This window comes from Tupaia chinensis, unplaced genomic scaffold (genome assembly GCF_000334495.1).
Source record: "Tupaia chinensis unplaced genomic scaffold, TupChi_1.0 Scaffold143755_1, whole genome shotgun sequence".
NCBI lineage: Eukaryota > Metazoa > Chordata > Mammalia > Scandentia > Tupaiidae > Tupaia > Tupaia belangeri.
Genome location: NW_006203604.1, coordinates 50,841 through 60,520, shown reverse-complemented (window position 1 = coordinate 60,520; position 9,680 = coordinate 50,841). Strand labels below are relative to the sequence as shown.

Genomic DNA, 9,680 nt, shown 5'->3' with positions numbered 1-9,680 from the left:
TCGAACAGGAAGGAGCTCGCTTGGTGTGTAGTCGGCCATCAGCCATCGCACTTCAGGGACAAAACCAGACACAAAGAAAAAGGAGGGGGAAAAAAAAAAGAGTGGCAGTAAAAGTAGTGTTTTATTCCACCACCCCCTCAACCCCCAGTACACTTTTTCCCTCTCCTTCCCACAGCAACGTTAACGATCAGAAAAAAATAAGTTTCGGGGGACCAGCAAGTTAGCATAATGGCTATGTCGCTGAACTCCCACGTAGTCAACTGTGTTTCGAGTCCTGGACCCAGTGGCTTAAACTCATGCCGGGAGCGTGTGCGTGCGTGCCCAAGATCCCGAGAGGATAATGGAGAAGAAAGGATTGCAGCGTGGCCATCCCCCCTGGGGGAGTGATCTCTCGCTTTCTGTCTCTCTCTCTCTCTCTGTCTTTCCTGCAAGTGCATGCGCCCTATAGCAAAAGCCTCTAAAAAAAAAAAAAAAAAAACTTTTGGGGGCAGGATTTGGGGGCGTGGGAGGGGATAAGGGTAAAAACAGTCCAATCACAATAGAAATTTTTCAAAATAGATTATTCCCCTTAGTCATCTTCTTCTCCCTCATCCTCAGGTTCTCCTTTTCGCTTCTGACCCTTTTCTTCTTCCCCGAGATCTTCATCTTCCTCATCGCCTACTTCCCCGTCGTCATAACCTTCATCCGCCTCCTCTCCACTCCCGTCCTCCTCTTCACCTTCCTCCTCGTCCTCCTCATCCTCCACGTGGCCCTCAGGGTCTGAGTCGGGGCCTCCTTGTCGTCCTGGGCGTAGTCGTCGAAGTCTGTGAGCTGGGGGAGCTGCTTGGACACGTTTTCTCGGTAGTCGTTCAGGTTGGTCACCTCGCCGTTGAAAAGGCCTACGCTCTTGAGGTTTTCCAACTTTTTCCAGGGCTCCATTGTTCTGAGGTCTCTAATTTTGTTGCCACTTAGATTTAGATGTGTGAGGTTAGGACACTTTTCTGCCAATACTGCCAGGCCCCCCGAGATTCTGTTGTCGCTTAGTTCAAGCTTCTTAAGTTTTGTTTCACTTTGGTAAGTTTGTGACTGAGGTGAGGCCAACGTTGATTGTACTTAAGAATTCCAGTTCTTCAAATTCATCTGTGAGGCCTTGGATTTTGCCTTCATTCGACCAACAATTGTCCAGGACAAGCTCTTTCACGTAGGAGGCCGTCCTATTCCGCAGCTCTAGGGGCAGTATCCGTCTGTCCACGTCCATCTCTCGCACTCTCCCTCTGCAGAGGCTCCTGCACTGGCGGAATTCAATCAATAAACAACTAAGTACTTTTTAAGATAATTAAGAGGATACAGTTTTTTAGGGTTTTTATTTTGGGGGGTTTTGTTTCTTTTTTGCCGTAGAACACATGCACTAGAAAGGAAGGGAGGTGGGTATGAGATATCACCACCCACCACTCACCCTCCCCCATGGCAACTCTGGCACTCCCAGCTCTTTAACTTCGTGGGATTTAGGCAAGTACGTACTTTCCTGGCATGATTTTCTTTCTTTCTTTCTTTCTTTCTTTCTTTCTTTCTTTCTTTCTTTTTTTTTTTAAAGATTTTTGCTATAGGGTGAGTGCACTTGCCAGGGAGACAGAAAGTGAAAAATGCCCTGGACCCCCGCCAGGGGGATGGCCACACCACCGTCTCATCTCCTTGATTCCCCTTTTGGGATTTTGAGCATGCACACACGTGTGCCCGGCATGAGATTCAAGCTAGGTCTGGAACTCAGACCATGGTCGACCACGTGGGAGTCCAGCGCTTAACCACTGTGCCACCTGCTGGCCCCCTGGTGTGATTTTTAAGCCACTGCTCTGAGACTAGAACCATGGTGGGCCATGTGGGAATCCAGTGCCTTAACCATGAACTGCTGGCCAAGAGGATACAACTTTTTTAACTTAACTGTTTGAACTCATTTGCTTTCAACTCTTACCCTTATTTTATTCACATGGTATAGTCTTTGTTCTTTCAAGATGACTAAGCACAGGAAAAAATACTTTCCAAAGGCAAATAGAGGTTGTCCTAGAAAGCCCTAACATAGACACAACCTTAGCTTCAGTGATTGAATTAGCTATGTGTTACACTTAAAAATGTAACAGAAATAATCTGATCGTTTGAGCATTGAGGAACACTAATTACTTAATGGACTATAATTATAACATCTGTAGTAACCCTAGGTTAACTAGGTTAACTGAAATTTGAGAAACAGGATATATATAGCTCAAACAATTTTGTGTATAACCAGAAAATAACCTGCTTTTCAATTTTGAAAATGTGTATTAGTATTATAGTTTTCGTGCTTCATTTAATAAGTATAATGTACATAATGTATATATAAAAAGATTAATGTTGATTTTATGTAATGATTTAGAAAGTACATCCAGATCTTTCAGTGCCTCAGACTCATCTTTTTTATACTGTTTTTCTTGATGTGGTCAGTGTAAGAACTTATCAGAAATAGGGCGAAACTTACATGCCCTAGAATACCATCTGGGAATTTAGGGCATCTTTAAAGTAAGTTCCTAGAATCAGCTTACTTGACTTTTGCCTCTTTTTTTATAAAGTAAACTATAGTTTTTAAAGTTCAGTTTAAGTAAAGTGTTTACTGATGTTATGGGGTAGTGTACTTTATTTAGGCTTATCAAACTTAGAACTGGAAAAGAAATGAAAAGGCCTAAATTCTTACACTTTTCATGCAAAGAAGGGACAAATTTAGCTCCATTCACATGTGAGCTCAAATAGGATTAAGTCTGAATTGTTGAAAACCTGAATTGTTGAATTTAAACATCTAACCTGAATTGTGGAACTATATTATTGGTTTGTTGGAATCTCGAATTGGTGGAACTTTTCAAAATAAGAAAGAATTGCTTTCTGCTTCCATCTAAGCCAAAATTTGAATATACTCATGTGCATTCAGACCCCACTTCTCGACCTACAGAGAATTGAAATTTGAATAGGGAAGCCCATGCATGATACTTGGTTGTTTTCTTTGAAAGAACTTTATACAAAATTTGAACTGAGAGGTACCCAATGTTTTCTTGCTTAATTCATCGTATTGGTATGGGAAATGGTGTACTAGAAAAGCCAGTGTTAAGAACTAGCAGATGGCATAATGGTGTGGACAGAAGTCTGACTGCTTTTTCCTATTTTTCCAAGGGCCTTTCCAGAGGGCCTAGGGGAAGCTATGCCCACAAATGTTGACAGACCATTTTGACCCATTAGTAACAGGATTCTTCCCACATCCTGCCCTTGGCATAGTATTGGAGTATCTTTGTGATGTATATTAACCCTCCTTATGGCTGTTAAAGTGCATTCCTTCCTGATCTCAGCAACTTTCCTTTTCAAATCTCCACCCTAAAAACTGTAAAACCCACCTATAACCTACAAGCCATCCCTCCCCCTTCCACACGTCCCACCTTTTTGGGCCAGACCAATGGAAAAACTTTTCACTAAGTTCCAAACTCTGTCTCCCACTCTCAAAATCAAGTAAAAGGCACCCCTATGCCTGATCACCCCAAGAGAAAGGCATGTTTTGCCTCCTCTCTGGCCTAGGTCACTCATTCTGCTTAGAAATAAACCGTATTAATTATTATTTTTACAGAATTGGTTATTTTCCATCGACAAGATGGTGACCACGAAGGGACCAGAGACGAACTGGATATCTTCTGAAGGGTTGCTTCGAACCTGAAGCCTGGTACCAGCAGTGGGCCCTTTGTGCCCCCTCCAGCTCCAAGCCTCTCCTCCGGGGAGATTCAGTAAGTCCTCTGACCCCGGACCTCCCAAAATTTGGTAGGCAGTCTGATTTATTTCTAAGCTGATTTTGCTTGTTTGTCTGTTGTTTGTTTGTCTGTTTTGGGTAACCAAGGTTTGCTCCCCTCCAACCCAGTGAGGGGCAGCGGTTTCCTTACTTCCAAGCGAGGGGTAGTGGTTTGCTTCCTTCCAAGTGACAGGTAGTGGTTTGCTCTCTTCTGACCAAGATGCAGTGTTTTGTTCCCCTCTGAGTGCGTAGTTAGGAAAACCAAAAGTATAAAAGTGCATTAATTATTTAAAGAGAGAGAGAGAAAAGGTGCCTTCTAAAGGGTCTTCCTCCTTTGCCTTCTTTTTTTGGGGGGGGGGAGAGGTTTTTTAGTATGGGGTGTGTGTACTCACCAGAAAGACAGACATAAAGTGAGGATGGCCATGCCACAATTCTATGCATCCAGCATGAGTTTAAGCCACCAGGTCCAGGACTTGAACCAGTCAACTACGTGGGAGTCCAGCAACATAGCTATTATGTAAACTGCTGTTCCCCCTCTTTTGCCTTCTTAATACTGCTTCAATTAGCAGGTATTTGTTTGCACTTGAGAAACTGTCTTATTCATAGTCAAATGAGAGACTGAGCCTCTCAGCTCCAAAGATAAAGGATACTTGCTCCTCCCTGCTGGTAGGCACACCTTGGGACTGAGAGCTCTCCAGGGAGTGTCTGGAATGGAGAACATTTCCTCCTTTTAGGGCTAGTAGCAGCCCTATAGGGAATCCCAAGCACAATAGTTAATAACAGGCCTAGCCAGTAAATGCAAAATAAGAGCTGATCACTCAAGTGTTTCAGGCCCCCTTCAAGGGTACTAAATTCTTGAAGGGAACTGAGACATGTAAGACAGTGATCTTGACATGAGTGACATTTAGTGGAGAGATGCTTAAAAAAGCAGCACGCTAATTTGCCATATTAAAATCCTTAGATTCCCACAGGCCAGTTTCTCCTTTTAAAAATTTCATCTACACTTTAAAAGTAGCAAAGAGGACGACAACCCCTTTTGGGCACCACTGCTAGCTAGCTTTATGTATGATACCTATAGCGCCTTGACCTGCAGGTATTTAGATAAATGGGAAGAATTGCAAAAGATCTTGGTTAGAATTTTCTCAGGCAGAAGCTTTGATAATCTCAAATCAGTCTTTGGCAGGCTAAATTAGAAAATCTGTATCTCATTTTAAAAAATGAACTTGGTACTTTGACATTAGAATTCATTTTTTTAAAAAGATGGTAAAATTAACTCCTTATAAAAAGTGAACAAAAATAAATTTGAGACTGTCTCGAGAAAAATAACAGAAACTGCTTCTAAAATTAAGAAGGCGCCCAAAACTTTGCTTGTCCGAACAATTTCTGTCTTTTCCTATCCCCTCTCTTACCAGAAAAAAACTTGAGAAAGATACTCATTGACAGATTAGTTGACCTAATAGTTATTGTCAGCAAACTCAGATCTGGTTCTCTATCCAGGATACTAGGGGCCAAACCTTAAGCACATGATATGAGGAAGGAAAGCCTAGCCTTGTTGCAATGTGCAGGGTCAAAGAGCAGGACAGCTCATCTGAAAGGGACAGCCTGCTAGAGTTTTGTTTTATTTAATTTTTGTATTTTCTTTAAGCACGGGAGTCTCTACTGAATTGATCATGTACTTACCAGTTTAAGCAGATATGTTCATCTGGTGGGCCTCTTTGATTTGCAAGGTCTTAGGTAACGTTTTCTAAATTAGTAGAAAACAATCATCAGTTTTCTGGCAGCAGTATACTGGCCTAGGGTCTTTTTTTTTTTTTTTTTTTCCTTTCTTTTTTCTCTTTTGCTTGAAGCCAGCAATTCCTATCTTGTAAAACATCTTAAATTTTTATTATTCCTTCAAGACCTGTGTTTATACTTGGTGGTATAGTCTTCTCTCAGCCTCTGTCTCCTTATTTATCATAAGCAAAGCCTAAGTTTTTCCTTTTACTGTGGATCATTACAATGTAAATGAACCTTGGATTCCAAGCCCCTTAGAAAAGTTTTTTGTTGTTTTTATCCCAGTCTTAGCCCTTATTTTCAAGTTGGAAAGTTCTTTTTTTTTTTTTTTCTTAGAAAGGAATTTGAGGGTCCATCCCTTTTTAGGAGATCCCTGCTTGATTTTCATTTTTGACCAACATATCTTTCCTGGTATTTTTGGAAGTTTCTCCTTTTTTTCTCTTTGCTCTGCCCATTTTTTCCCTTCTCTTTTCCTTCCTTTGAATTCATTCATAGTTTTAAGATAATGATACAGGAAAATTAGATGCAGGAAGTTAGGATGCATGGGCCCTGTGACAGGCAGTTAGTCAGTCATGAGTGGGTAGCCCTAAGAGAATAGCAGAAGGACACCTGTCACATCAATCACAGTTTATCAGGAGTTACTACCAGACCCTCCATGAGATGCCTTCTTCCCACCTAGCTCCTGGCGCCAGGAAGGCCAGGCAAATACCTTTTCCTTGCTTGGTTCCTGAGGAAGACACACAGGGATGACTGTAAATTTCTCTCTTATCATCCCTCCTGAATACAAAAAGACCAAACCAAGCATTTTGGTCAACATCGTGATTCCCACTGGGGCCATAAACTAATTGGGCAGCCTATCCTAATTAAACAGCCTGGCTCACACTGGGCATGCGCAGTTAGGTGATCAAATTCCTCACATTCTTCACCTGTGAGAGATATACAAGCTCAGGAGAAAGCCAGTGAATTTCAAACAAAGGCATAGATAGTGTGACAGACCTCCCACCATTAAATATTCATGATCACCTCTGGAGATAAAAATACCACTTAACCAGTTCCAAATGCAGTTTCCACCTGGCAACCTGCCTGCCCAAGAGTCTTTTGGGTGTACTTCTTTTCTAAAATCTTTCTTTCCTTTTAAATTCTCTTTTCTACCTACTTTTATTGTGGTTGTGGCTTTATTTTGCACCTAGGGACAGGTCTCTAATTTTAGTGATCTGGACCCAACGAACCAAGGACTTCACAATGCAGCTCAACACTCCCATTCTATGACACCTATAACCAGTACAGGAACAACAGTGAATTTGATTCTTTTGTCTCATGCTCATGAGTAAATAGAGACATGGACACAGAAGAAATACTAAAGTGGAGAGTTAGGAGAGTGAAGAAATATCAGAATTCCCAGGCAAGAAGTGAGTCCTGGAAAATGGGTTGCTAATGGAAAATTGAAACAAGGGTTTTTTTGTTTTTGTTTTTGCTTTTGTTTTTCCTCATCTGTGTCTGAGGGGTTTTGTTTGAGCTTTTTAAATTATGTGAGGAGAGGAGCAGCTTGCAGAAGGGCTGGCTGTCATATTGAGAAATGCCAGCTCATTGACAAACTTATGCTGCTCAAAGGAGCTTGTAGGGAGTGAGTCCTCTGAAAGGAGTGCTGCTACGGGGAGGGAAAGTTGAGCTACAGGGTATAAAGTAATACAAAAGTAAGTATTTCAAGGCATATGGGTAAGCAGCTACCAGAGAAGGCCAACTGCCTTGGGCATGAGTATAGATATTGACATGTAACCTAGAGTTTAGTAAAAATTTTTTACCAGGGGAAGGTCTGCCATTAGTATCTGGTTTCTTACATTTTTTTCCCCCCCTGCACTTACGTATATCTCACATGAGGGATTTAATCTCATCACACATGTTCAGGGTGGTCTTTGAAGGAATTAGCATCCATATCTGGTTGCACTTCCTGGATGTTGACTTCATGTCCCATTCCAGTGGCAAATTTTCTGTGTGTATATCTGGAATATCAGAAGTAAGATAGCAACCTTCCTGTTGCCAAGAGCCAAGTAAGAAGGGTGAGTCTGAGACAGGGATACTTTTATAACTCTCTTATATGTTCATTTCTGTTGTACACATGTTCATGTATGTTGTATGTTATGTTTATGTGGCAAAGTCCTTAGAGAATTCTATTAAATTTGGCATGTAAATAAAGAGAACTCAGAATTTACTCCAAATGCTTTCAAGTTCATGTGGCTTAAGGAAATAAGCCTGATACAAATTGAAAAATAAAATTGAAGATGTCTTTATAATTGTCACCTAGGTTTTACCAATCAAACAACAAAATTGTTTCGATATTATTGATTTAGTAAAAATAGATTTCAGAGTTATCAAAAACTGAAGATAAATATCTAATATCCATATGGTATACATATTTAACATGTTATTAAAAGTTAATAGGGAAACAAATAAATAAAAAGGTTATATAAAGTACATTGACTTTCTAGTATCTTTGGTATTCAGATAGCCCAGGCATATAGCTTTTAAAGATAAATCTGGCGATTGTAAGTATGATGTTATAAAATGTTCAGGTAATTTTAGATCTTAAAAGGAGTTATGCTATGTTAAATTAATATTGGTAAAATATTTGTCATTTTTTTTAAGTTGAAATACCTTGGTTAACATAAACTGTAAAGTATTTCACTTGACTTCTAACTCTTATAGAGACAGAAAAAAAATGGAGGAGGGTCTAGAGGATTATTTTATTCTATAGAAAAATTGTTTTACAAAATTGGAAAGTTAGAAAATAGTTGCTATATGACAAGTCAAATTGCTTACTTATAAAAAATTAAGGTTATGGGCACTGGCAGGTAGAAATGATGGTTAAGATATTGGACTCACACATGGATGACTGTGGTTTGAATCTCAGACCTGGCATCTTGCTTTCTTGCTCTCTCTCTCTTTCTTTCTCTTTCTCTCTTTCTCTCTGGTCAAATCTTGAAATAAAATAAGTAACTCTTTAAAAGAAGTTAAGGTTACAAAAGGGTAAAAATTAAGGTTAATATATGTAATTCAACATACAAACTTACAAAACATTAAAATGTCATTTGAGTAAAAAATCCATAAGGCATAAAATATTATTTTTAAGTTAATAATTTGGGGAGCAATCTAAATAAAAAATAATTTAAGGTTATATAAAGTACATTGTAGAGAAGACTGAGTCCACCATGAGAGCTGAGATCTAGTGATTTCAGAGAGAAGGCAATGAGGATGACCTGCTGAGAATTTACCCTGGTAGAGCCCCTGGAGAAAAATGCAACGCCAAAGAGTTTGCAGACCACATCTTCCTGTGCACCTCTGATCACTCAGATTGATCTTCTAGAAATTAGGAAGAAGCATACCACCCATCAGATGACTAGAAATCATCACAGGTATACAAGAAATATGCAAAACCAAAAAAATACCTCACCACCAAGGGAAAAGAATAATTCTTCTTCATACTCAGATAGTACAATGGAACTCATGGAAACATCTGATAAAGAATTTAAAGTATTCATAGTGACAAAGCTAACAAATAGAAAGCTAATAAAGCAGTGTTAAGATGTGAGAGGATTGTCTCCAAATTTTAAAGTTCTGCTATGGGTGAAATATTATCAAACAACATCAAAAGGTACAGAGAAATCCTTTTGAAGAGTCATTCCTGGTGGCAAACTTCATTGTCCTAAAAAAAATGTCACAATTGGAGCAGGCAGGTGGACAGTGGTTAAGGTGACTGAATCCCATAGAGCCAACTGTGTGGTTTGAATCCTAGAGCTGGCAGTTTGAAAAACATACTGGGTGCGTGTGCATGCATGCCCAACATCTCAAGAGGAGAGTGGAGAAGGGATTGCAACATGGCCATTCCCCCAGAACGTGCTTTCTCACTTTCCTTCTCTCTCTCTTTCTGTCTCTCTCTGGTCCATGCACATGCTGTATAGTAACTTTTTTAAAAATTAAAAAGTTCTAAAATACCATCTTCAAAAAAACAAGCTAGCGGCAGAAGAAGCCGCGGGCCTTCAGAACAAGGTTCCACATGGCTACTGTGAACTAGATTTTTAAGGGAATGAAGATATTCTACTAATAATTCAGCCTCCAACAAACGAGCTAGCGGCAGAAG

The 9,680-nt window shown here is 39.9% G+C and overlaps 1 pseudogene; it reads right to left on the bottom strand.

Annotated features, from left to right (window-relative positions):
* Window positions 1-485: 485 nt before the first annotated feature.
* LOC102491439 (acidic leucine-rich nuclear phosphoprotein 32 family member A pseudogene) overlaps window positions 486-9,680 on the bottom strand; it is a 15,331-nt pseudogene continuing 6,136 nt past the window's right edge.